We start from the raw sequence: 25906 nt of genomic DNA on the forward strand, positions 1-25906 counted from the left end.
TGAATAGAGAATGTGGAGTCAGGGGAAAAAGGAGCTGATAGTCACCTCCTTAAGTCTGATAAGGGATGTGTAAACACACACACGCGTGCCCATTTCACACCCACTTGCATTCATGTGTGCACATATGTGTGTTTGGTACAGTGTATAAGAACAGTCCTAACTCAAGCTAAGGTGTATCCACCAGTGGTTGTGATTTCAGGATTGACCATGAAAAGTCTTGTTATTGTGCTGGTATGTGCTGTGCTCGCTGAGGGACTCCACAGGTAAGTGCTCCAACCACACATCTCTCTTTCTCTCTCACTTCAAATAATATAGTCTCTCACGTTCTTTCCTTTTCACATTTTCACTCCATCCAGATGCCCTTTTTCCCTAAATCCTCCCTAAAACACTTTTCTTTTCTCATCTCTCATAGTCACTGATAACTCCTTGTCGCTCTCTCTCCTCCTCTTTGCAATTGCAAAGTTCACCTTCATATGACAATCTGAGTGTATCTGTGTGCTTGTTACCCTAGGATCCCTCTGGTGACGCATAAGTCAATCTGTGAGAGAATGATGGAGAAGGGAGAACACCTGCCCTACCAAGACCCCGCTCTCAAATACTTTCCTGATGAGTTCGCTGGCTCCACCACCATGTACATCAACAACTACGCCGACGTACGTACACGCTCTAAAACACAAGCTTATGGTCTATCTAGAATGTCAATGTCTTATCTGTCTATATGTTCATAGTAGTCTATTTTAATATTCTAGAATGAAATTCTATGATGTAGGCTAATGTAGAAATGTGAATTATAGGTCTAACTAATTACATAACAACCATGTCAAGATAACGACTAACTCCATGATCTAGACTATAAACCACGCCAACCACTCTAGATCTGATACGTTGTTGTCTGAATGTATTAGCAGCACCACTATCTTTTGTTAGCTGTATTTTCCCTGTTGTGTTTTCAAGACCACCTACTACGGAGCCATCAGCATCGGTACTCCCCCCCAGTCCTTCCAGGTGTTGTTTGACACTGGCTCTGCCAACCTGTGGGTTGACTCCGTACTCTGCAACACTCAGGCCTGCAGTGAGTGCAGCTGGATAGCTTCATGACAATGAATGCTACTGCTAGCTACTATCACAACTACTTACTATGTGTATTAATTAAATACTACTTCCTCAACAATAAATGTTATTAACTGTACTACTACTACTACTACTACTACTACTACTACTACTGTACATCTACTACTACTACTACTACAATCAGAGATACTTAAGTCACTTCTACACACTTCCCAGATAAATAAATTGTAGACACTATATTTCCTCTTTAAGTTGTTTGTGACCCTTCCACCTGCAGACACCCACACAAAGTTCAACCCCCAGCAGTCGTCCACCTACTCAGCCAATGGGAATACTTTCTACCTGCCTTACGGAACCGGCAGTCTCAGTGGAGTCTTCGGATATGACACCGTCAACGTGAGTCCCACCATAACAACCTTACATATACTAAAGTGCTTCTTCCACAGTTATTCTTAACTACAAGCAATAATAAGCCACAACAGATACAGCCACAACAGTACATTTACTTCCATTCTAACAAAACCAAAGTGTTCCATGATGCAGAGTGTGTGTGTTGTTTGTCACCATTGTCAACTGACGAGCCAGGTCAGACCTTTGTTGTGGCCCAGTTTGATGGTATCCTGGGCCTGTCCTACCCTTCCATCTCAGCCGGACAAGAGACTCCCGTCATGGAAAACATGATGTCACAGAACATTCTGCAGGCCGACCTGTTCGCTTTCTACATGACCATGTCAGTACTCCTACCATTACTTATAACACACTTATACCACTACCACTACCTACCACACATATACCACTACCACTACTTACCACACATATACCACTACCACTACTTACCGCACATATACCACTACCACTACTTACCACACATCTACCACAACAAATGTCGGATCTTAATTGGACCCCTTTCACCGCACGAGGAAAATAATCCTATAGCAGGAGGATTTGAATATCTAAAGAAGTATTTAGATTTGCCCTTTGACTCTTGGATCAATGTCTATTTTTGACGCATTAATTCCGCGTGGTTATAGGATTAAAACAGAAACAACTCAAAGGTTAACAGTTTAGGAATTTAATTAGTGCGGTTAAGGTTAGGGCTATGGTTTGGGGAAGGCTTAAAACAAAATAATAAAAAACGGCGAGCCTACAGTATGTATCATCAGTATTCATAATATTCTTAATGCTCACTAGAGCATTGTGATCTGCCATAGTTCAGTGGTCTAAGCAGCTCGCTCTGAACCTCATGAGTTTGCTCCCAGTTCTGGGCGACATAGTGACCAGCCTGAGACTACATTAGACAAGTTATTTGGATTTATGTTTTCAAGCAGTAAAACAAATAGTCTGATCATTTACACAAAGAAAATAATCTCAGCTCAACTAAATCGTCTTTGGATAGGCTCAAATGCATAAACATCTTCACAGCGTTACGAAATGAAACATTAAAGCTACACAATACAGGTTTTCAATCAACACCAAAGACCAGTACTAAATTGACTAAATATACTGTACATAGCCTAACTATAAAACGTTGACAAGCATCCTCACTGGAGGAAAGTTTATCGTTCTACAGTAGGCCTACATCTGTCAATCAGCTGATGGCCTAAATCAGCTCATCAACTAAGCCAGGGAAACAAACAGCAGCGGTTTTCACACCTTTCATTATGTAATAATGGATAGGCTAATGGGTAGCCTTCAGAATGTAGCCTATTGGAATATAATCAAATAACAAGGGACCTATTGCAGTCATCGATGGCATTAAGATTATCGGCAGCTGATGTCTCAGTAAAATATCGATACGCTCTAAATTCACCCGCACAGCTGATCTCAATAGCAACCAAAGTCTTTCAAGATATGTTCACCCTCTGGTTGGTATTGTAATCAGAACAACTTAGAGTTATTTTTTAACAGACTAAAGGTGATTCAGCTATTTGACAAGCATTTCATACAATATAAATAAAGTATCTAATGTGGGAATCTACCCGACACTAATGTTGGTGTAGCCTATAGTTAATATTTTATTGGTTTCCTATTTATGTTATCCAAAAGTGTCTGATATGGTCATTTCTTATCAAGATCGGGGGTAAAATATCCCTGGACTGTCAATATTTAAAATGTGTAAATAAATCTAGTAAATTGGCGGGGATTGAGTTATTTGTGCCAGAAGGTTGAGGGCCGGAATCGATCCAGAAAATCACATTGTATGATTTTTAAGAAATTAATTTGCATTTTATTGCATGACATAAGTATTTGATCACCTACCAACCAGTAAGAATTCCGGCTCTCACAGACCTGTAGGTTTTTCTATAAGAAGCCCTCCTGTTCTCCACTCATTACCTGTATTAACTGCACCTGTTTGAACTCGTTACCTGTATAAAAGACACCTGTCCACATACTCAATCAAACTGACTCCAACCTCTCCACAATGGCCAAGACCAGAGAGATGTTTAAGGACATCAGGGATAAAATTGTAGACCTGCACAAGGCTGGGATGGGCTACAGGACAATAGGCAAGCAGCTTGGTGAGAAGGCAACAACTGTTGGCGCAATTATTAGAAAATGGAAGAAATTCAAGATGACGGTCAATCACCCTCGGTCTGGGGCTCCATGCAAGATCTCACCTCGTGGGGCATCAATGATCATGAGGAAGGTGAGGGATCAGCCCAGAACTACACGGCAGGACCTGGTCAATAACCTGAAGAGAGCTGGGACCACAGTCTCAATAAAAACCATTAGTAACACTACGCCCGCAAGGTCCCCTGCTCAAGCCAGCACATGTCCAGGCCCGTCTGAATGATCCAGAGGAGGAATGAGAGAAGGTCATGTGGTCTGATGAGACAAAAATTGAGCTTTTTGGTCTAAACTCCACTTGCCGTGTTTGGAGGAAGAAGAAGGATGAGTGCAACCCCAAGAACACCATCCCAACCGTGAAGCATGGAGGTGGAAACATCATTCTTTGGGGATGCTTTTCTGCAAAGGGAACAGGACGACTGCACCGTATTGAGGGGAGGATGGATGGGGCCATGTATCGCGAGATCTTGGCCAACAACCTCCTTCCCTCAGTAAGAGCATTGAAGATGGGTCGTGGCTGGGTCTTCCAGCTTGACAACGACCCAAAACACACAGCCAGGGCAACTAAGGAGTGGCTCCGTAAGAAGCATCTCAAGGTCCTGGAGTGGCCTAGCCAGTCTCCAGACCTGAACCCAATAGAAAATCTTTGTAGGGAGTTGAAAGTCTGTATTGCCCAGCGACAGCCCCGAAACCTGAAGGATCTGGAGAAGGTCTGTATGGAGGAGTGGGCCAAAATCCATGCTGCAGTGTGTGCAAACCTGGTCAAGACCTACAGGAAACGTATGATCTCTGTAATTGCAAACAAAGGTTTCTGTACCAAATATTAAGTTCTGTTTTTCTGATGTATCAAATACTTATGTCATGCAATAAAATGCAAATGAATTACTTAAAAATCATACAATGTGATTTTCTGGTTTTTTGTTTTAGATTCCGTCTCTCACAGTTGAAGTGTACCTATGATTAAAATTACAGACCTCTACATGCTTTGTAAGTAGGAAAACCTGCAAAATCGGCAGTGTATCAAATACTTGTTCTCCCCACTGTATGTGCGCGCTGCAGGCATCAGCCCCACCCCACCCCACCACACCCCACCCAATGATTGAACTACATTTTGAACTTAGGATACACTTGAAACTTGATTGTCATTGCCTGGTGGAGACCAATATCTATCTTGTGTTATTAAGCTATATAAAACGATGGTTGTTGATGTGTATGACTGAGTTTCAGATAAAAAAATTACACTTGAATGTTGCAGGAATATGACCTTGGCCTAACGTTTCAGCGAACGAGAGAGACATTTATTTTGATAGCAAGTCCTGATCCCAATGACTCAACTGCCCCCGCATGGAGAGAAAGACAACTGCTCTTTTTCAGGGATTCACAAGGCTCATTTCTACTTCCTGATGCAGAAGGAAAATCCTCAGTGACAAAAGAGTGATCAAGTTAAGAACTGACATCTGTACCACTACTTACTTACCAAACATATACTACCACTGGTACTCAATATAAAATACACACAGACGTCACAGAACCTTCTGCAGGCCAATGTGTTCGCTTTTTAGATGACCAGGTAATATACTTTAATGTACTTACTTAATTATGTACATAATCACTGTCATACTCATTATTCCTGCTCCAGAAACAATATCACAGATACAAGGCACAAGATTTTTGAGGAGAAAAGTGTATTCTGTGAAGAGTGAACCACCTTCTTGCCAACCGCCTTCTTTCTTTGTAAAACTTTCTGATGACTTGAAACTCCTTTTCTGAGCAGGGATGCCCAGCAGGTCAGTGAGCTAACGTTTGGAGGAGTGGACACCACCAAGTACCAGGGTCAGATCTACTGGACCCCCGTCACCTCCCAGACATACTAGCAAATCGGCATCCAAGGGTCAGGATCAACCACACCAACCAAACATACTTAACCAGACACTGACATCAGAACCACTAAGAACCGGGAAAAGCTGGGGTGAAAAACTCGTTTTGGAACTTTTCAAAAAATGTCTAAGGCCGCTGTGAATGCTAGTATGTCTGTCTTTCTGTCTGTCTAACACTAACCCTTGTATATCTCCAGGTTCCAGATCAACGGTCAGGAGACAGGGTGGTGTGGGCAGGGCTGCCAGGCCATCGTGGATACAGGCACCTCCATGCTGACTGCACCCGGACAGGTCATGGGAACTCTGATGCAGTCCATTGGAGCCCAGCAGGACCAATACGGACAGGTAGCAGGAAGCCACTATAAACCACTACAGACCAGTACTAACTGACACCATAAACCAGTGTAATCCAGAAGGGACAGTTTGGGGAAACCATTACAGAGTAAACCAGTACAGGGAGGTTTTGTCTCACTCATGTCTGTGAATTGTTTGTTGTTGTAGTACACAGTGAACTGTAACCAGATCAACAGCCTGCCTACTCTCACCTTCACCATCAATGGAGTCAACTTCCCCCTGCCACCATCTGCATACATCCAGCAGGTGAGTGTGTGTGTGTGTGTGTTTGTGTGTGTGTGTGTGTGTGTGTTACCCTCTAAGACTGACGTTAGGATAATGAAGGCCATTTTAGATGGCTCAAGCTGGTCCATAAGCCTTGTGTGTGTGCCTCAGCCATGTGTCAGAAGTGCATGTAAATGTGTTTGTGGTGTGTGCATGTCACGCTCTGGTTCCGGGACGTTGTTATAGAACCAGGGTGTGTTTGTTTTGTTGGGTGTTGTGTGGGCTAGGTTGGGTATTAGGTGTGTTCGTTTTGTTGTGTGCTGTTTGGTTGGGGTGTCTAGGTGGTTGTCTTCCTTGTTTGTATTCATGTGACTCCCAATCGGAGGTAACGAGTGACAGCTGTCGGCTCGTTATCTCTGATTGGGAGCCATATTTAAACTGTGTGGTTTCACCTTGTGTTTGTGGGTTTTTGTTTCCTTGTTCCATGTTTCAGTATTGGTAACTTTTGGACTTCACGTATCGTCTTTTGTTTTGTTTTCTCGTGTTGCACTTTACTAAATAAAGTCATCATGTTCACTCGCAACGCTGCGCATTGGTCCGCTCCTTTTGACGATCGTGACAGAAAAACCCACCATAAAAGGACCAAGCAGCGTAACAAGCGGCAACAGGACCTACCTACACAGGAGTTATGGACTCCTCCTAAGGATTCATGGACATGGGAGGAGATTTTGGATGGAAAGGGTCCTTGGGCACAACCGGGAGAATATCGCCGCCCTCGTGAAGAGCTGGAGGCAGCTGCAGCCGAGAGGAGGTGGTACGAGGAGGCAGCGCGGAGTCGAGGCTGGAAGCCCGTGGGTACTACCCAAGAATTTCTTGGGGGGGGGCAAAAAGGGAGTGTGGCGAAGTCAGGTAGGAGACCTGCGCCTACTCCCTGTACTTACCGTGGAGAGCGGGAGTACGGGCAGACACCATGTTACGCAGTAGAGCGCATGGTGTCTCCTGTACGCAGGCATAGCCCGGTGCGGTACATTCCAGCTCCTCGTATTGGCCGGGCTAGATTGAGCGTTGAGCCGGATGTCATGAAGCCGGTCCCACGCAGCAGGCCACCAGTGCGTCTCCTCGGGCCAGCATACATGGCACCAGCCTTACGCATGGTTTCCCCGGTTCGCCTACATAGCCCGGTGCGGGTTATTCCTCCTTCCCGTACTGGTCGGGCGACGGGGAGCATACAACCAGGTAAGGTTGGGCAGGCTCAGTGCTCAAGGGAGCCAGTACGCCTGCACGGTCCGGTATTTCCGGCGCCACCTCCCCGCTCCAGCCCAGTACCACCAGTGCCTCCACCACGCACCAAGCCTCCTGTGTGTCCCCAGAGTCCTGTGCGTCCTGTTGTTGCTCTCCGCACTAGCCCTGAGATGCGTGTCCTCAGCCCGGTACCTCCAGTTCCGGCACCACGCATCAGGCCTACGGTGCGTCCCCAGGGCCAAGCATGCCCTGTTGCTTCTCCCCGCACTAGCCCTGAGATGCGTGTCCTCAGCCCGGTACCTCCTGTTCCGGCACCACGCACCAGGCCTACGATGCGCCTCAGACGGCCAGAGTCTGCCGTCTGCCCAACGGGGCCTGAACTGTCCGTCTGCCCAACGCCGTCTGAACTGTCCGTATGCCAAGCGCTGCATGAACTACCCGTCTGCCCAACGCCGTCTGAACTGTCCGTTTGCCAAGCACTGCCAGAACTGCCCGTCTGCCCAACGCCGTCTGAACTGTCCGTCTGCCAAGCACTGCATGAACTGCCCGTCTGCCAAGCACTGCCTGAACTGCCCGTCTGCCCAACGCCGTCTGAACTGTCCGTATGCCAAGCACTGCCTGAACTGCCCGTCTGCCCAACGCCGTCTGAACTGTCCGTATGCCAAGCGCTGCATGAACGGCCCGTATGTACTGAGCCTGCTAAGCCGCCCGTCTGCCATGAGCCTTCAGAGCCGTCCGCCAGACCAGAGCCGCTAAAGCCTTCCGCCAGACAGGAGCCGCTAAAGCCTTCCGCCAGACAGGATCAGCCAGAGCCTCCCGCCAGACAGGATCAGCCAGAGCCTACCGCCAGACAAGATCAGCCAGAGCCTTCCGCCAGACGGGATCAGCCAGAGCCTTCCGCCAGACAGGATCAGCCAGAGCCTTCCGCCAGACAGGATCAGCCAGAGCCTACCGCCAGACAAAATCAGCCAGAGCCTACCGCCAGACGGGATCAGCCAGAGCCTTCCGCCAGACAGGATCAGCTAAAGCCTTCCGCCAGACGGGATCAGCCAGAGCCTTCCGCCAGACAGGATCAGCCAGAGCCTTCCGCCAGACATGATCAGCCAGAGCCTCCCGCCAGACAGGATCAGCCAGAGCCTCCCGCCAGACAGGATCAGCCAGAGCCTTCCGCCAGACGGGATCAGCCAGAGCCTTCCGCCAGACGGGATCAGCCAGAGCCTTCCGCCAGACGGCATCAGCCAGAGCCTTCCGCCCGACAGGATCAGCCAGGGTCTTCCGCCCGACAGGATCAGCCAGAGCCTTCCGCCAGACAGGATCAGCCAGAGCCTTCTGCCAGACAGGAGCAGCCAGATCCGTCAGCTAGCCATGAGCAGCCAGATCCGTCAGCTAGCCATGAGCAGCCAGATCCGTCAGCCAGCCATGAGCAGCCAGATCCGTCAGCCAGCCATGAGCAGCCAGATCCGTCAGCCAGCCATGAGCAGCCAGATCCGTCAGCCAGCCATGAGCAGCCAGATCCGTCAGCCAGCCATGAGCAGCCAGATCCGTCAGCTAGCCATGAGCAGCCAGATCCGTCAGCCAGCCATGAGCAGCCAGATCCGTCAGCCAGCCATGAGCAGCCAGATCCGTCAGCTAGCCATGAGCAGCCAGATCCGTCAGCTAGCCATGAGCAGCCAGATCCGTCAGCCAGCCATGAGCAGCCAGATCCGTCAGCCAGCCATAAGCAGCCAGATCCGCCAGCTAGCCATGAGCAGCCAGATCCGTCAGCTAGCCATGAGCAGCCAGATCAGTCAGCCAGCCATGAGCAGCCAGATCCGTCAGCCAGCCATGAGCCGTCCAGGCGGGATCCGCCAGAGCCGTCCAGCCGGGATCCGCCAGAGCCGTCCAGCCGGGATCCGCCAGAGCCGTCCAGCCGGGATCCGCCAGAGCCGTCCAGCCGGGATCCGCCAGAGCCGTCCAGCCGGGATCCGCCAGAGCCGTCCAGCCGGGATCCGTCAGAGCCGTCCAGCCGGGATCCGCCAGAGCCGTCCAGCCGGGATCCGCCAGAGCCGTCCAGCCGGGATCCGCCAGAGCCGACCAGCCGGGATCCGCCAGAGCCGTCCAGCCGGGAGCCGCCAAAGCCGTCCAGCCAGTATCCGCCATTCTGTCCGGTACTGCCCCTTAGTCCGGTACTGCCCCTTAGCCTGGTACTGCCCCTTAGTCCGGTACTGCCCCGTAGTCCGGTGCTGCCCTTTAGTCCGGTGCCGCCCCTTAACCCAGTGGGGTGTAGTTGGGGGGTGGTAATGTGGAGGAGGCTAGGGAAGCGGGTGGTGACTAAGGTGGGATGGGGACCACGACCAGGGGCAGAACCGCCACCGTGGACAGACGCCCACCCAGACCCTCCCCTAGACTGTATGCTGGTGCGCCCGGGGTTCGCACCTTTAGGGGGGGGTACTGTCACGCTCTGGTTCCGGGACGTTGTTATAGAACCAGGGTGTGTTTGTTTTGTTGGGTGTTGTGTGGGCTAGGTTGGGTATTAGGTGTGTTCGTTTTGTTGTGTGCTGTTTGGTTGGGGTGTCTAGGTGGTTGTCTTCCTTGTTTGTATTCATGTGACTCCCAATCGGAGGTAACGAGTGACAGCTGTCGGCTCGTTATCTCTGATTGGGAGCCATATTTAAACTGTGTGGTTTCACCTTGTGTTTGTGGGTTTTTGTTTCCTTGTTCCATGTTTCAGTATTGGTAACTTTTGGACTTCACGTATCGTCTTTTGTTTTGTTTTCTCGTGTTGCACTTTACTAAATAAAGTCATCATGTTCACTCGCAACGCTGCGCATTGGTCCGCTCCTTTTGACGATCGTGACAGTGCATGCATGCGCGTTTGTCTGCGTGTGTGTGTGTATTGCACTCAACATGCGTGTTCTCCTCTCTCCAGAGCAACCAGGTCTGCTCCGTGGGGATCACCCCCACCTACCTGCCATCCCAGAACGGACAGCCCCTGTGGATTTTGGGAGATGTATTCCTCATGGAGTACTACTCCGTCTACGACCGCACAAGCAACCAAGTGGGCTTTGCCACCGCAGTCTAAACCTGACCAACATGACCATGACCGTAAACCAACACAGGCTCCGACCGTTCTTAGAACTCTACCACTCCAAACCTCACACAGAATCTATTCCACCTCTGGCCATTCTAGAACATCAATCACCAAAGGCAACTATGCTGAATCACCCATAGCAATTACTCTGGACATTTTAGAACACATATTACCGATGGCAACCACTCTTGTCATTATAATATGCCTGTTACCCATGGAAACCACTGTGGGTCAGTTTGGCTTTGGTCCAGAGGGGTTAAAGCAAGCATCGACATCATTGGGTTAAAGCTGTGGTCTTTGTTGATGACATCTGCTAATATATTCAGTTCAGCTGTAAGGTTGTTTCCTTTCTACTCTGGCATTGCAATGACAACCTCCTAGTTCTCAGACAACATCGGATGTGAATACAGGTTCAGACATGTTGCTGATTGCATCATGATTCTGAGTTGCAATTCTGAGTTGAGTGAAAAAGAGAATGAGCTACAGAAACACAGTGAAATATGAAAATATGATTTTTGACACTTAAATGCATTTTATCTCAAAACTGGATGTATTTGAAGTTTCTTTAGTTTCCATTTAGACTGAATAAACGATTGACGTAACAATAATCCTATTTGTTTCGAATCCCTGCATCTGACATTTCAAGCTCATGATGCCTGTAAGACTGAAATCACACCTCACATTCACCAATGACTGTTGCCAGAAACTGCATCAAAAAACAACAAGAGCATCTTACCCAATTGGAGCCTGTAAATATATCCAACCATCTACACATCTTACCTATAGAAATATGTATTACATAATGGCAGTAATAGCTAAATATCACTGAGTCAAATATGCCATCTGTTAAATGGCATTAAGTCCTATGAATCCTCAGGACAGCAACAGCAGTGTATACTGTGAAAGGGACTTTAATGAAAGCTTCAACATTTCACGTCTCCTAACAAGCTCTCATTATCTCTGTAACATGGTCAGGGGCTGGTGTGTGTGTGTGGGTGCGTGTGCGTCCATGTGTGTGTTTCTGTTTGTTTCTACACACGCACACACACACACACACACATACCATCATAAACTGGCTTAAACTGATTATGTCAGGAGCAGAGATAGCATAGGCACACACACACGTTTGTGACACACACACACACACACACACACACACACGTTTGTGATTTCAACCCCAGTCCTCATGTACCTGACCCCTCCACCCTCCACCCTTCAAAGGGGAGCATCTCTCTGACTCATGCCCACACAGAGTGCTCAGACCCTGGGGAATCCTGCTCTGAGATATGGCCTGCCACTGTCTATCTGGGTCTGTGCCTCATTCACCAGACACACAAGACACAAGAACTCACACACCCTTCATATTTTGCTTTGCTCTCTAAGCAGTTCAGCCACTATTCTCTATTTTAACAGGTCCCCAGTTTACAGACACAATAGTGCTTAAAAGAGTTCATCATCCTGTTTTCTTAGTTTCTATAAAACATCTGTATATCTGTGGTCCATTAGTTCCAACAGAGGTTCAGCTCTCTACTCCATTAGTAAGAAACTGTGTGAGGCTCAGAGGGAAATGCTGCATTGCAGGTTTTCTAGTGAGGACAAGACAGTCCAGACAGGGCCTAGTACAGATGTATACAGACCACTGTGAAGCAGGGTAAGTCAGAAAATACATCAGAGGTAGAAATGTAAAGCTAGATCAATGTCTAAATCAGAATTGTATACTTTATCAAAGCTCAATCAATGACAAAATCAGTGCTAAATCAAAAATCATGACTAGTTCACACACACATACACACACACACACACACACACACACACACACACACACACACACACACAGCTCTTGACCAGCAGCAGCCTGCAGGGTGATACAGGGACAGAATTTGGTATGTCATCAAATATGAAGTGCTTTCTGAAAATAAACTATTCAGGCCTTTGTGATCTCTCTTTACTGTAATAAAAAAGCACTTACAGGACTGTTGTTTCTGTATCAGTATGTGTAGAAACTATCTCCAATTATGTTAACATTTGAAATGACAACTCTGAAAATATCTGGAGAACTATTTGCATGCACATTGTTATTCATGACCTTGGAGAGGTGTTCATATCTCAGTGTATGTTGCTTTATATCTGTATTACTGAATAACACTAAGTGCGTATAATGCAGTAGCTAGGGGATTTCCAATATACATATACATCCAAAATACACAGTTGTGGAAAAAGTACTAAATTGTCATACTTGAGTAAAAGTAAAGATACCTTAATAGAAAATGATTCAAGTAAAAGTGAAAGTCACCCAGTAAAATACTACTTCATTACAAAATCTAAAAGTATTTGGTTTTAAATATACTTAAGTATCAAAAGTAAATGTAGTTGCTAAAATATACTTAAATATCAAAAGTGTTTTTTAATTTACGGATAGCCAGGGATGCATTCCAACCCCCAGGCATCATTTACAAATGAAGCATTTAGTGAGTCGGTCAAATCAGAGGCAGTAGGGATGACATTTACATTTTAACAGACGCTCTTATCCAGAGCGACTTACAGTTAGTGAGTGTATACATTTTCATCCTGGCCCTCCATGGGAATCGAACCCACAACCCTGGCGTTGCAAACGCCATGCTCTACCAACTGAGCTTCACGGATGTTCGCTTGAAGTGTGTAAATTGGACCATTTTCCTTTCCTGCTAAGTATTCAAAATGTAACAATTACTTTTGGGTGTCAGGGAAAATGTATGGAGTAAAAAGTAAATGTTCTTTAGGAATGTAATGAAGTAAAAGTAAAAGTTGTCAAAAATATAAATAGTCAAGTAAAGTACAGATACCTCAAAAAACAACTTAAGTAGTAATTTAAAGTGTTTTTACATAAGTACTTTACACCACTGCAAATACATTTACTTTTAATTTAAAGAGTGTGTAAACTCTTTATCTACTCTCACTGTTATCTTTCTCTCTCCATCTCTCTCTCTCTACCTCTCATCTTTAACACACCAAAATGTTGCTACATCTTTTCAAATGTTTATTTAGTTGATGGCTCCTGAATTGTAGTAAAATTGTGGTGTGATGTCTGCCTGAAAGTCCCCTCTAAAGTGTAAATAAAACTTACAGTATACAGTATTTCACCCATTTTGACTAAACATCAGATCATATCGTATTTCTACATACCATTAGTAATAACAGTGTGGACTCTATTTTTGGCTGTTGTTAAGGCGACGGTAGTGTTAAACACACGTTCTTGGGCAATATCGACTTGTAAAAGCCAGCGCTTTGCTATTTTCCAACCCTGGTGCCTGTAGTTTACCTGTCTTATATCAGCTTGCTTGTGCTGAGGTGGGAGGGTTGGAAATATTGTAGGTGTGTCTTTAAAAACGTGTGCCAAAGTGCCAATTTCAAGCATTGCTCCTGGTGATATTTAATACTCACTGGTTGATGGTCTTAGTGGTAACCCAATTGGTTATGGCATCGATTTGGATGGCCAGTGGAGGCGCACAGTAGCCTTGTAGACTGTGATCTGTCAGAGTTACTCCTCAAGAATTCAATTTGGCAAAAAGCTCGGCACACGCATACTCAGGCTGACTGGCTCTAGTTCAGGCAAATGAGAAATAAGTGCACTCAGGCTACACGGAAGGCCAAAGTTAGTTACTTTAGGGAACAGTTCTCTCTGTGGGTCTAACCCCAAGAAGTTCTGGAAAACGGTTAAAGACCTGGAGAATAAACCCTCCTCCTCACAGCTGCCCATGTCCCTTAATGTTGATGATGTGGTTGTTACTGACAAGCTGCACATAGCTGAGCTCTTTAATCACCACTTCATTAAGTCAGGATTCCTATTTGACCCAACCATGCCTCATTGCCTGTCCAACATTTCCTCATCTCCCACCCCTTCTAATGCGACTAGCCCCGATGCTCCTCCCTCTTTTCACCCTACCCCGCTACAAAGTTTCTCCCACCAGGCAGTCACCGAGTCTGAGGTGCTAAAGGAGCTCCTTAAACTTGACCCCCAAAAAACATGGGTCAGATGGTTTAGATCCTTGTCTTCTTTAAGGTTGCAGCCCCTATCATCGCTGAGGCTATCTCTGAGCTTTTTAACCTGTCTCTCCTCTCTGGGGAGGTTCCCATTGCTTGGAAGGCATCCACAGTGTGTCCTTTATTAAAGGGGGAGATCAAGCTGATCCTAACTGTTATAGACCAATTTCTATTTTGACCTGTTTATCAAACATGTTGGAAAAACTTGTCAATATTCAACTGACTGGCTTTCTTGATGTCTATAGTATTCTCTCTGGTATGCAATCTGGTTTCCGCTCAGGTTATGGACGTGTCACTGCAACCTTAAAGGTCCTTAATGATGTCACCATTGCCCTTGATTGTAAGCAATGTTGTGCTGCTATTTTTATTGACTTGGCCAAAGCTTTTGATACGGTAGACCATTCCATTCTTGTGGGCCACCTACAGAGTATTGGTGTCTCTGATGGGGTGTTTGGCCTGGTTTGCTAACTACCTCTCTCAAAGAGTGCAGTGTATAAATTCAGAACATCTGCTGTCTCAGCCACTGCCTGTCACCAAGGGAGTACCCCAAGGCTCGATATTAGGCCCCACGCTCTTCTCAATTTACATCAACAACATAGCTCAGGCAGTAGGACGCTCTCTCATCCATTTATATGCAGATGATACAGTCTTATACTCAGCTGGCCCCTCCCCGGATGTTGTGTTAAATGCTCTACAACAAAGCTTTCTTGGTGTCCAACAAGCTTCTCTGCCCTTAACCTTGTTCTGAACACCTCCAAAAGAAAGGTCATGTCGTTTGGTAAGAAGAATGCCCCTATACCCACCGGTGTGATTACTACCTCTCAGGGTTTAGAGCTTGAGGTAGTCACTTCATACAAGTACTTGGGAGTATGGCTAGACGGTACACTGTCCTTCTCTCAGCACATATCAAAGCTGCTGGCTAAGGTTAAATCTACACTTGGTTTCCTGTATCGTAATCGCTCCTCTTTCACCCCAGCTGCCAAACTAACCCTGATTCAGATGACCATCCTACCCATGCTAGATTACGGAGACGTAATTTATAGATCGGCAGATAAGGGTGCTCTCGAGCGGCTAGATGTTCTTTACCATTCGGCCATCAGATTTGCCAACAATGCTCCTTATAGGACACATCACTGCACTCTATACTCCTCTGTAAACTTGTCATCTCTGTAAACCTGTCGCAAGACCCATTGGTTGATGCTTATTTTTAAAACCCTCTTAGGCCTCACTCTCCTCTATCTGAGATACCTACTGCAGCCCTCATCCACATACAACACCCCTTCTGCCAGTCACATTCTGTTAAAGGTCCCCAAAGCACACACATACCTGGGTCACTCCTCTTTTCAGTTCGCTGCAGCTAGCGACTGGAACAAGCTGCAAAAAACACTAAGTGGACAGTTTTATCTGCATCTCTTCATTCAAAGACTCAATCATGGACACTCTTACTGACAGTTGTGGCTGCTTCGCGTGATGTGTTGTTGTCTCTACCTTCTTGCTGTTGTGCTGTTGTCTGTGCCCGATAATGTTTGTACCATGTTTTGTGTTGCTACCATGTTGTTGTCATGTGGTGTTGCTGCCATGCTATGTTGTTGTCTTAGGTCTCTCTTTATGTACTGTTGTGGTGTCTCTTTTGTCGTGATGTGTGTTTTGACCTATATTTTAATTTTTTATCCGAGCCCCCGTCCCCACAGGAGGCCTTTTGCCTTTTGGTAGGCCGTCATTGTAAATAAGAATTTGATCTTAACTGACTTGCCTAGTTAACTGTTTTATTTTTTTTTACAAAAAAGCCTAATCAGTAGCCTATAACCAATGTTTCATTAAATATATAATGAGCAGCAAAACGGTCAACAGACATTCCTGTTATTTCTTCATATAAATGGAGATGGTAGACTAATATTATTATAGCTTAACGTTTGGGCATTGTCCAATTGTTCATGGCTTGAATATGCAGTTCATTTTTGAAATGTGAATGCCAGGTGTGTAGACAAATATTTCCATGTTGAAGCCAATAACAAAAACTAGATTGGCTACATGTTTGTTATAAGTAGAACTATTGTAGGGTTACTGTATACTATTTTAAAAACTATCTTCAATGAATAGGAAAAACATCCATGCCTCCAGCCGAAGAGCCCTTAGGCCTACATGTGCACAGACTACGGTTTGCAACTGCACATAGGGGCAAAGGTCGTACTTTTTGGAGAAATGTCCTCTGGTCTGATGAAACAAAAATATAACTGTTTGGCCACGTTGAGAACACCTTATGATCATGGAACAAGAGATTCGATTTATGATATTGTGTTTTGACCCAATCTTATTTGGAAATATTGTTGTTAAAAAAAACTGATGGATTGTTTTTCGTTTAATTTCATAAAAAACCAAACTTATTAGAAAGATTCACATCCATGAGTTCACGTTGAGAACGTACATGGCTCGAATACAATGGAATGTCTTCTGCTATTTCTGGAGAAGTGCAAATATGATGTAAAATGAATTCTCTGAAAATGTACAGTTACCCGACACTTTGTATGAAAGGAAACTAATGTTGGTGTAGCCTACTGTTATTATTTTATTTGTTTCCTGTTTATGTAATCCAAAAGTGTCTGGTATGGTCATTTCTTATCAAGATCGGGGGTACAATATCCTAGACTGTCCATATTTGAAATGTGTAACTAAACCAACTCAATCGGGGGGACTGAGTTACTTGTGCCAGAAGGGTGTGGGCTGGAATCACAACCACGCCAACAAGGTAGGCATATCTATGTGTGCTGAAGGCAGCGGCCCTAACCGCTAGAACACCCCAGGCCAGAATTAAACAAAATGTTGACAGTTTATTCGTAACCTTAAGATACACTTGAAACTTGTACGTCGTAGCCTAGAGGAGACCAATATCGACCTTGTGTTATTAAGCTACAGTTGAAGTCGGATGTTTACATACACCTTAGCCAAATACAATGAAACTAATTTTTTCACAATTCCTGGCATTTAATCCTAGTAAAAATTCCCTGTTTTAGGTCAGTTAGGATCACCACTTTATTTTAAGAATGTGAAATGTCAAAATAATAGTAGAGAGAATCATTTATTTGAGCTTTTATTTCTTTCAACACATTCCCAGTGGGTCAAAAGTTTACATACACTCAATTAGTATTTGGTAGCATTGCCTTTAAATTGTTTAACTTCGGTCAAATGTTTCGGGTAGCCTTCCACAAGCTTCCCACAATAAGTTGGGTGAATTTTGGCCTATTCCTCCTGACAGAGGTTATGTAACTGAGTCAGGTTTGTAGGCCTCCTTGCTTGCACGCGCTTTTTCAGTTCTGCCCACACATTTTCTATAGAATTGAGGTCTGGGCTTTGTGATGGCCACTCCAATACCTTGACTTTGTTGTCCTTAAGCCATTTTGCCACAACTTTGGAAGTATGCTTGGGGTCATTGTCCATTTGGAAGACCCATTTGCAACCAAGCTTTAACTTCATGACAGATGTCTTGAGATGTTGCATCAATATATCCACATAATTTTCCTTCCTCATGATGCCATTTATTTTGTGAAGTGCACCAGTCACTTCTGCAGCAAAGCACCCCCACAGCATGATGCTGCCACCACCGTGCTTAACGGTTGGATGGTGTTCTTCGGCTTGCAAGCAACCCCCTTTTTCCTCCAAACATAACGATGGTCATTATGGCCAAACAGTTATATTTTTGTTTCATCAGACCAGAGGACATTTCTCCAAAAAGTACGACCTTTGCCCCTATGTGCAGTTGCAAACCGTAGTCTGGCTTTTTTATGGCGGTTTTGGAGCAGTGGCTTCTTCCTTGCTGAGCGGCCTTTCAGGTTTTGTCGATATAGGACTCGTTTTACTGTGGATATAGATACTTTTGTACCTGTTTCCTCCAGCATCTTCACAAGGTCCTTTGCTGTTGTTCTGAGATTGATTTGCACTTTTCACACCAAAGTACGTTCATCTCTAGGAGACAGAACGCATCTCCTTCCTGAGCGGTATGATGGCTGCGTGGTCCCATGGTGTTTATACTTGCATACAATTGTTTGTACAGATGAACGTGATACTTTCAGGCATTTGGAAATTGCTCCCAAGGATGAGCCAGACTTGTGGAGGTCTACCATTTTTTTTTTAAAGTTTGTGGCTGATTTCTTTTGATTTTCCCATGATGTCAAGCAAAGAAGCACTGAGTTTGAAGGTAGGCCTTGAAATACATCCACAGGTACACCTCCAATTGACTCAAATGATGTCAATTAACCTATCAGAAGCTTCTAAAGCCATGACATCATTTTCTGGAATTTTCTAAGCTGTTTAACGGCACAGTCAACTTAGTGTATATAAACTTCTGACCCACTGGAATTGTGATACAGGGAATTCTAAGTGAAATAATCTGTCTGTAAACAATTGTTGGAAAAATTTGAGTAGATGTCCTAACCGACTTGCCAAAACTATAGTTTGTTAACAAGAAATTTGTGGAGTGGTTGAAAAACCAGTTTTAATGACTCCAACCTAAGTTTACTTCCGACTTCAACTGTATATAAAACTACGGTTGTTGACATTTATGGCTGCATTTTAGATATATTTTTTGTACATTTGAATGTTGCATTAATAGGACCTAGGCCTAGCGTTTGAGGGAGTTAGAGAGAAAAATATTTTCATAGCAGGCCTGATCAAAATGAGTCAACTGCCCCCGCATGGAGAGAATGATAACTGCTAATTTTCAGGGACTTACGAGGCTCATTTGAATTTCTTGACAAAAGAGTGATCAAGTTAAGATCCGACATCTGCATGTTTAACAATGTATTTCCATATTGAAGCAATGCAATTAGAACAATGTGGACTGCAAACATGTTCAACATACACTACAATCCAAAATCATGGGCATTAATATGGAATTGGTCCCCCCTTTGCTGCTATAACAGCCTTGACTCTTCTGGGAAGGCTTTCTACGAGATGTTGGAAAGTTGCTGCGGGGACTTGCTTCCATTCAGCCTTAAGAGCATTAGTGAGGTTGGGCACTGATGTTGGGCGATTAGGCCTGGCTCGCAGTCGGCGTTCCAATTCATCCCAAAAGTGTTCGACGTGGTTGAGGTCATGGCTCTGAGCAGGCCAGTCAAGTTCATCCAAAACGACCTCGACAAACCATTTCTGTATGGAACTCGCTTTGTGCACAGTGGCATTGTCATGCTGAAACAGGAAAGGGCCTTCCCCAAACTGTTGCCACAAAGTTGGAAGCACAGAATCATCTAGAATGTCATTGTATGCCAAAGCGTTAAGATGTCCCTAAGGGGTCTAGCCTGAACCATGAAAGACATCCCCAAACCATTATTCCTCCTCCACCAAACTTTACAGTTGATCTGGTTATCTCCCTTATAAAGGTTCAGTAAACTAACAGAATTGTTTGGTTAGCGCTGCTATCGGTACAGGGGAGTAGGGGCTGGCCTGCACACTGAATAGAGAATGTGGAGTCAGGGGAAAAAGGAGCTGATAGTCACCTCCTTAAGTCTGATAATGAATGTGTACAGACACACGCGTGCCCATATCACACCCGCTTGCTTTCATATGTGCACATATGTGTGTTTGGTATAGTATATAAGAACAGTCCTGACCCAAGCTAAGGTGTATTCACCAGTGGTTGTGATTTCAGGAGTGACCATGAAGAGTCTCGTTATTGTGCTGGTATGTGCTGTGCTCGCTGAGGGACTCCACAGGTAAGTGCTCCAACCACAAATCTCTCTTTCTCTCTCACTTCAAATAATATAGTCTCTCACGTTCTTTCCTTTTCACATTTTCACTCCATCCAGTTGCCCCTTTTCCCTAAATCCTCCTTAAAACACTTTTCTTTTCTCATCTCTCATAGTCACTGATAACTCCTTGTCGCTCTCTCTCCCCCTGTTTGCATTTACAAAGTTCACCTTCATATTACAATCTGAGTGTATCTGTGTGCTTGTTACCCTAGGATCCCTCTGGTGAAGCATAAGTCAATCCGTGAGAGAATGATGGAGAAGGGAAAACACCTGCCCTACCAAGACCCCGCTCTCAAATACTTTCCTGATGAGTTCGCTGGCTCCACCACCATGTACATCAACAACTACGCCGACGTACGTACATGCTCTAAAACACAATCTTATGGTCTATCTAGAATGTCAATGTCTTATCTGTCTATATCCATAGTAGTCTATTTTCATATTCTAGAATGAAATTCTATGATGTAGGCTAATGTAGAAAATGTGAATTCTAGGTCTAACTAACTAGATAACAACCATGTCAAGATAACGACTAACTCCATGATCTAGACTCTAAACCACGCCAACCACTCTAGATCTGATGCGTTGTTGTCTGAATGTATTAGCAGCATCTCTATCTTTGTCAACTGTATTTTCCCTGTTGTGTTTTCCAGACCACCTACTACGGAGCCATCAGCATCGGTACTCCCCCCCAGTCCTTCCAGGTGTTGTTTGACACTGGCTCTGCCAACCTGTGGGTTGACTCCGTACTCTGCAACACTCAGGCCTGCAGTGAGTACAGCTGGATAGCTTCATGACAATGAATGCCACTTCTAGCTACGTTTACAACTACCTAAAATGTGTATCAATTAACTACTACTTCCTCAACAATAAATGTTACTAACTGTACTACTACTACTACTACTACTACTACTACTACTACAGTACTTCTACTACTACTACTACTATCAGAGAAATTTAAGTCCATTATCACTTCTACACACTTCCCAGATAAATAATTAGAAGACAGTATATTTCCTCTTTAAGTTGATTGTGACCCTTCCTCCTGCAGACACCCACACGAAATTCAACCCCCAGCAGTCGTCCACCTACTCAGCCAATGGGAATACTTTCTACCTACCCTACGGAGCTGGCAGTCTCAGTGGAGTCTTCGGATATGACACCGTCAACGTGAGTCCCAGCATAACAACCTTACATATACTAAAGTACTTCTTCCACAGTTATTCTTAACTACAAGCAATAATAAGCCACAACAGATACAGCCACAACAGTACAATTACTTCCATTCTAACAAAACCAAAGTGTTCCATGATGCAGAGTGTGTGTGTTGTTTGTCACCTCTTTAGGTTGGTGGGATTGTCATCACCAACCAGGAGATTGGTCTGAGCACTGACGAGCCAGGTCAGAACTTTGTTGTGGCCCAGTTTGATGGTATCCTGGGCCTGTCCTACCCTTCCATCTCAGCCGGACAAGAAACTCCCGTCATGGACAACATGATGTCACAGAACCTTCTGCAGGCCGACCAGTTCGCTTTCTACATGACCAGGTCAGTACTCCTACCATTACTTATAACACACATATACCACTACCACTACTTACCACACATATACCACTACCACTACTTACCACACATATACCACTACCACTACTTACCGCACATATACCACTACCACTACTTACCACACATATACCACTACCACTACTTACCACACATATACCACTACCACTACTTACCACACATATACCACTACCACTACTTACCACACATATACCACTACCACTACTTACCACACATATACCACTACCACTACTTACCACACATATACCACTACCACTACTTACCACACATATACCACTACCACTACTTACCACACATATACCACTACCACTACCTACCACACATATACCACTACCACTACTTACCACACATATACCACTACAGATGTCGGATCTAAATTGGACCCCTTTTGTCGCAGGAGGAAAATAATCCTGCAGGAAAATAATCCTGCAGCAGGAGGATTTGAATATCTAAATAATTATTTAGAATGAGCTGTTTTAGATCAATTGTTTTATTATATGTTGAAGGCAAGCAATTGGCAGAATAAATTATTGTTTTCCTCAATTCCTGTGTGGTCCAGCGGTCACAGCCACTGACTCCGGCATGTATATGTCAGAGTCGGCATGGGTTTAAATTCTGCCCTTTGACTCATGGATCAATGTCTATTTTTGACGCATTCATAACGTGTGGTTACAGGATTAAAACAGAAACAACTCAAAGGTTAACAGTTTAGGAACTTATTCAGAGTGGTTAAGGTTAGGGCTATGTTTTGGGGAAGGCTTAAAACAAAATAATAAAAAACGACGCGCCTATGTATCATCAGTATTCATACTATTCTTAACACTCGCTAGAGCATTGTGATCTGCCATTGTGCAGTGGTCTAAGCAGAGTTTGCGGCCAGTGCTTGGCGATATAGTGACCAGCCTGAGACTAAATTAGGCCCACAAGTTAATTGGATTTATTTAAATGATTTCAAGAAGTAAAACAAATAGTCTGATAATTTACACAACAAAAAATATCTCAGCTCAATTAAATCATCTTTGGATAGGCTCAAATGCATAAACATCCTGACAGCTTTACGAAATGAAATATTAAAGCCACACAATACAGGTTTTCAATCCACACCAAAGACCAGAACTATATTGACAATTATACTGTACATAGCCTAACTATAAAACTTGGACGAGCATCCCCACTGGAGGAATGTTTGTCGTTCTGAAGTAGGCCTACATCTGTCAAACAGCTGATGGCCAAATCAGCTCATCAACTCACACCTTTCATTATGTAATAATGGATAGGCTAATGGGTAGCCTTCAGAATGTAGCCTATTGGAATATAATCAAATAATAAGGGACCTATTGTAGCCATCGATGGCACTAAGATTATCGGCAGCTGATGTCTCGTTAAACCATCAATACGCTCTAAATTCACCCGCACAGTTTATCTCAATAGCAACCATTATTGGTCACCTCATTACCGCTCCCTAAAAGAGGATGTCGGTGTTACCTTTGTCCTTGCAACCAAAGTATTTCAAGATATGTTCACCCTCTGGTTGGTATTGCAATCAGAACAACTTAGAGTCCTTTTTGAACAGACTAAGGGTGATTTGTCTGTTTGACCAGCATTCCATACAATAGATATAAAGTATTTACTGTTGGAATTTACCCGACACTAATGTTGGTGTAGCCTATAGTTAATATTTTATTGGTTTCCTATTTATGTTATCCAAAAGTGTCTGATATGGTCATTTCTTATCAAGATCGGGGGTAAAATATCCCTGGACTGTCCATATTTAAAAAAAATTAAAACATGTAAATACATCTAGTAAATTGGGGGAATTGAGGTATTTGTGCCAGAAGGGTATGGGTTGGAATCGAAACCACGCAAACAGGGTAGGACTATATGTGCGCGCTGAAGGCAACAGGCCAAACCCACCCCACCCCACCCCACAAATGAACTCAATTTTGAACTTAGCCTCCACTTGAAACTTGTATGTCATAGCCTAGTGGAGACCAATATCTATCTTGTGTTATTAAGCTATATAAAACTACGGTTGTTGATGTGTATGAATGCATTTCAGATACATGTTTGTACATTTGAATGTTCTTGCCAACTGCCTTCTTTCTTTGGAAAACTTTTTGATGACTTGAAACTTTTTTTCTGTGCAGCGGCGGCCAGCAGGGCAGTGAGCTGTCATTTGGAGGAGTGGACACCACCAAGTACCAGGGTCAGATCTACTGGACCCCCGTCACCTCCCAGACATACTGGCAGATCGGCATCCAAGGGTCAGGATCAACCACACCAACAAAACATACTTAACCAGACACTGACATCAGAACCACTAAGAGCCGGCAAAAGCTGGGGTGAAAAACTTCTTTTGGAAGTTTTCAAAAAATGTCTAAGGCCGCTGTGAATGCTAGTCTGTCTGTCTTTCTGTCTGTCTAACACTAACCCTTGTATATCTCCAGGTTCCAGATCAATGGTCAGGAGACAGGGTGGTGTGGGCAGGGCTGCCAGGCCATCGTGGATACAGGCACCTCCATGCTGACTGCACCCGGACAGGTCATGGGAACTCTGATGCAGTCCATTGGAGCCCAGCAGGACCAATACGGACAGGTAGCAGGAAGCCACTATAAACCACTACAGACCAGTACTAACTGACACCATAAACCAGTGTAATCCAGAAGGGACAGTTTGGGGAAACCATTACAGAGTAAACCAGTACAGGGAGGTTTTGTCTCACTCATGTCTGTGAATTGTTTGTTGTTGTAGTACACAGTGAACTGTAACCAGATCAACAGCCTGCCTACTCTCACCTTCACCATCAATGGAGTCAACTTCCCCCTGCCACCATCTGCATACATCCAGCAGGTGAGTGTGTGTGTGTGTGTGTGTGTTTGTGTGTGTGTGTGTGTGTTACCCTCTAAGACTGACGTTAGGATAATGAAGGCCATTTTAGATGGCTCAAGCTGGTCCATAAGCCGTGTGTGTGTGCCTAAGCCATGTGTCAGTAGCGCATGTAATTGCATGTGTGGTGTGTGCATGCATGCGTGTTTGTCTGCGTGTGTGTGTGGATTGCACTCAACATGCGTGTTCTCCTCTCTCCAGAGCAACCAGGTCTGCTCCGTGGGGATCACCCCCACCTACCTGCCATCCCAGAACGGACAGCCCCTGTGGATTTTGGGAGATGTATTCCTCATGGAGTACTACTCCGTCTACGACCGCACAAGCAACCAAGTGGGCTTTGCCACCGCAGTCTAAACCTGACCAACATGACCATGACCGTAAACCAACACAGGCTCCGACCGTTCTTAGAACTCTACCACCCCAAACCTCACACCGAATCTATTCCACCTCTGGCCATTCTAGAACATCAATCACCAAAGGCAACTATTCTGAATCACCCATGGCAACCACTCTTGTCATTATAATATGCCTGTTACCCATGGCAACCACCGTGGGTCAGTTTGGCTTTGGTCCAGAGGGGTTAAAGCAAGCATTGACATCATTGGGTTAAAGCTGTGGTCTTTGTTGATGACATCTGCTAATATATTCAGTTCAGCTGTAAGGTTGTTTCCTTTCTACTCTGGCATTGCAATGACAACCTCCTAGTTCTCAGACAACATCGGATGTGAATACAGGTTCAGACATGTTGCTGATTGCATCATGAGTCTGAGTTGCAATTCTGAGTTGAGTGAAAAAGAGAATGAGCTACAGAAACACAGTGAAATATGAAAATATGATTTTTGACACTTAAATGCATTTTATCTCAAAACTGGATGTATTTGATATTAATTTAGTTTCCATTTAGACTGAATAAACGATTGAAGTGCACAATATTCCTATTTGTTTTGAATCCCTGTATATGACATATCAAGCTCATGATGCCTGTAAGACTGAAATCACACCTCACATTCACCAATGACAGTTGCCAGAAACTGCAACAAAAAAGAACAAGAGCATCTTACCCAATTGGAGCCTGTAAATATATCCAACCATCTACACATCTTACCTATAGAAATATGTATTACATAATGGCAGTAATAGCTAAATATCACTGAGTCAAATATGCCATCTGATAAATGGCATTAAGTCCTAAGTATCCTCAGGAGAGCACCAGCAGTGTATACTGTGAAAGGGACTTTAATGAAAGCTTCAACATTTCATTTCTCCTAACAAGCTCTCATTATCTCTGCAACAT

The 25906-nt window shown here is 44.6% G+C and overlaps 1 pseudogene across 1 annotated transcript; it reads left to right on the plus strand.

The window, feature by feature from the left end:
• Positions 1–207: 207 nt before the first annotated feature.
• On the plus strand, positions 208–25100 carry LOC311135308 (annotated as a pseudogene). Its single transcript has 18 exons — positions 208–263; positions 512–653; positions 955–1072; positions 1349–1471; positions 1615–1801; positions 5414–5530; positions 5714–5861; positions 6018–6128; positions 10225–10371; positions 19990–20111; positions 20360–20501; positions 20801–20918; positions 21199–21317; positions 21494–21693; positions 23874–23990; positions 24174–24321; positions 24478–24576; positions 24814–25100. The product of its transcript is annotated as an uncharacterized misc_RNA (transcript).
• The last annotated feature ends 806 nt before the right edge of the window (positions 25101–25906 follow it).

Source organism: Coregonus lavaretus (assembly GCF_964263955.1).
Source record: "Coregonus lavaretus genome assembly, chromosome: 9".
Lineage (NCBI taxonomy): Eukaryota > Metazoa > Chordata > Actinopteri > Salmoniformes > Salmonidae > Coregonus > Coregonus lavaretus.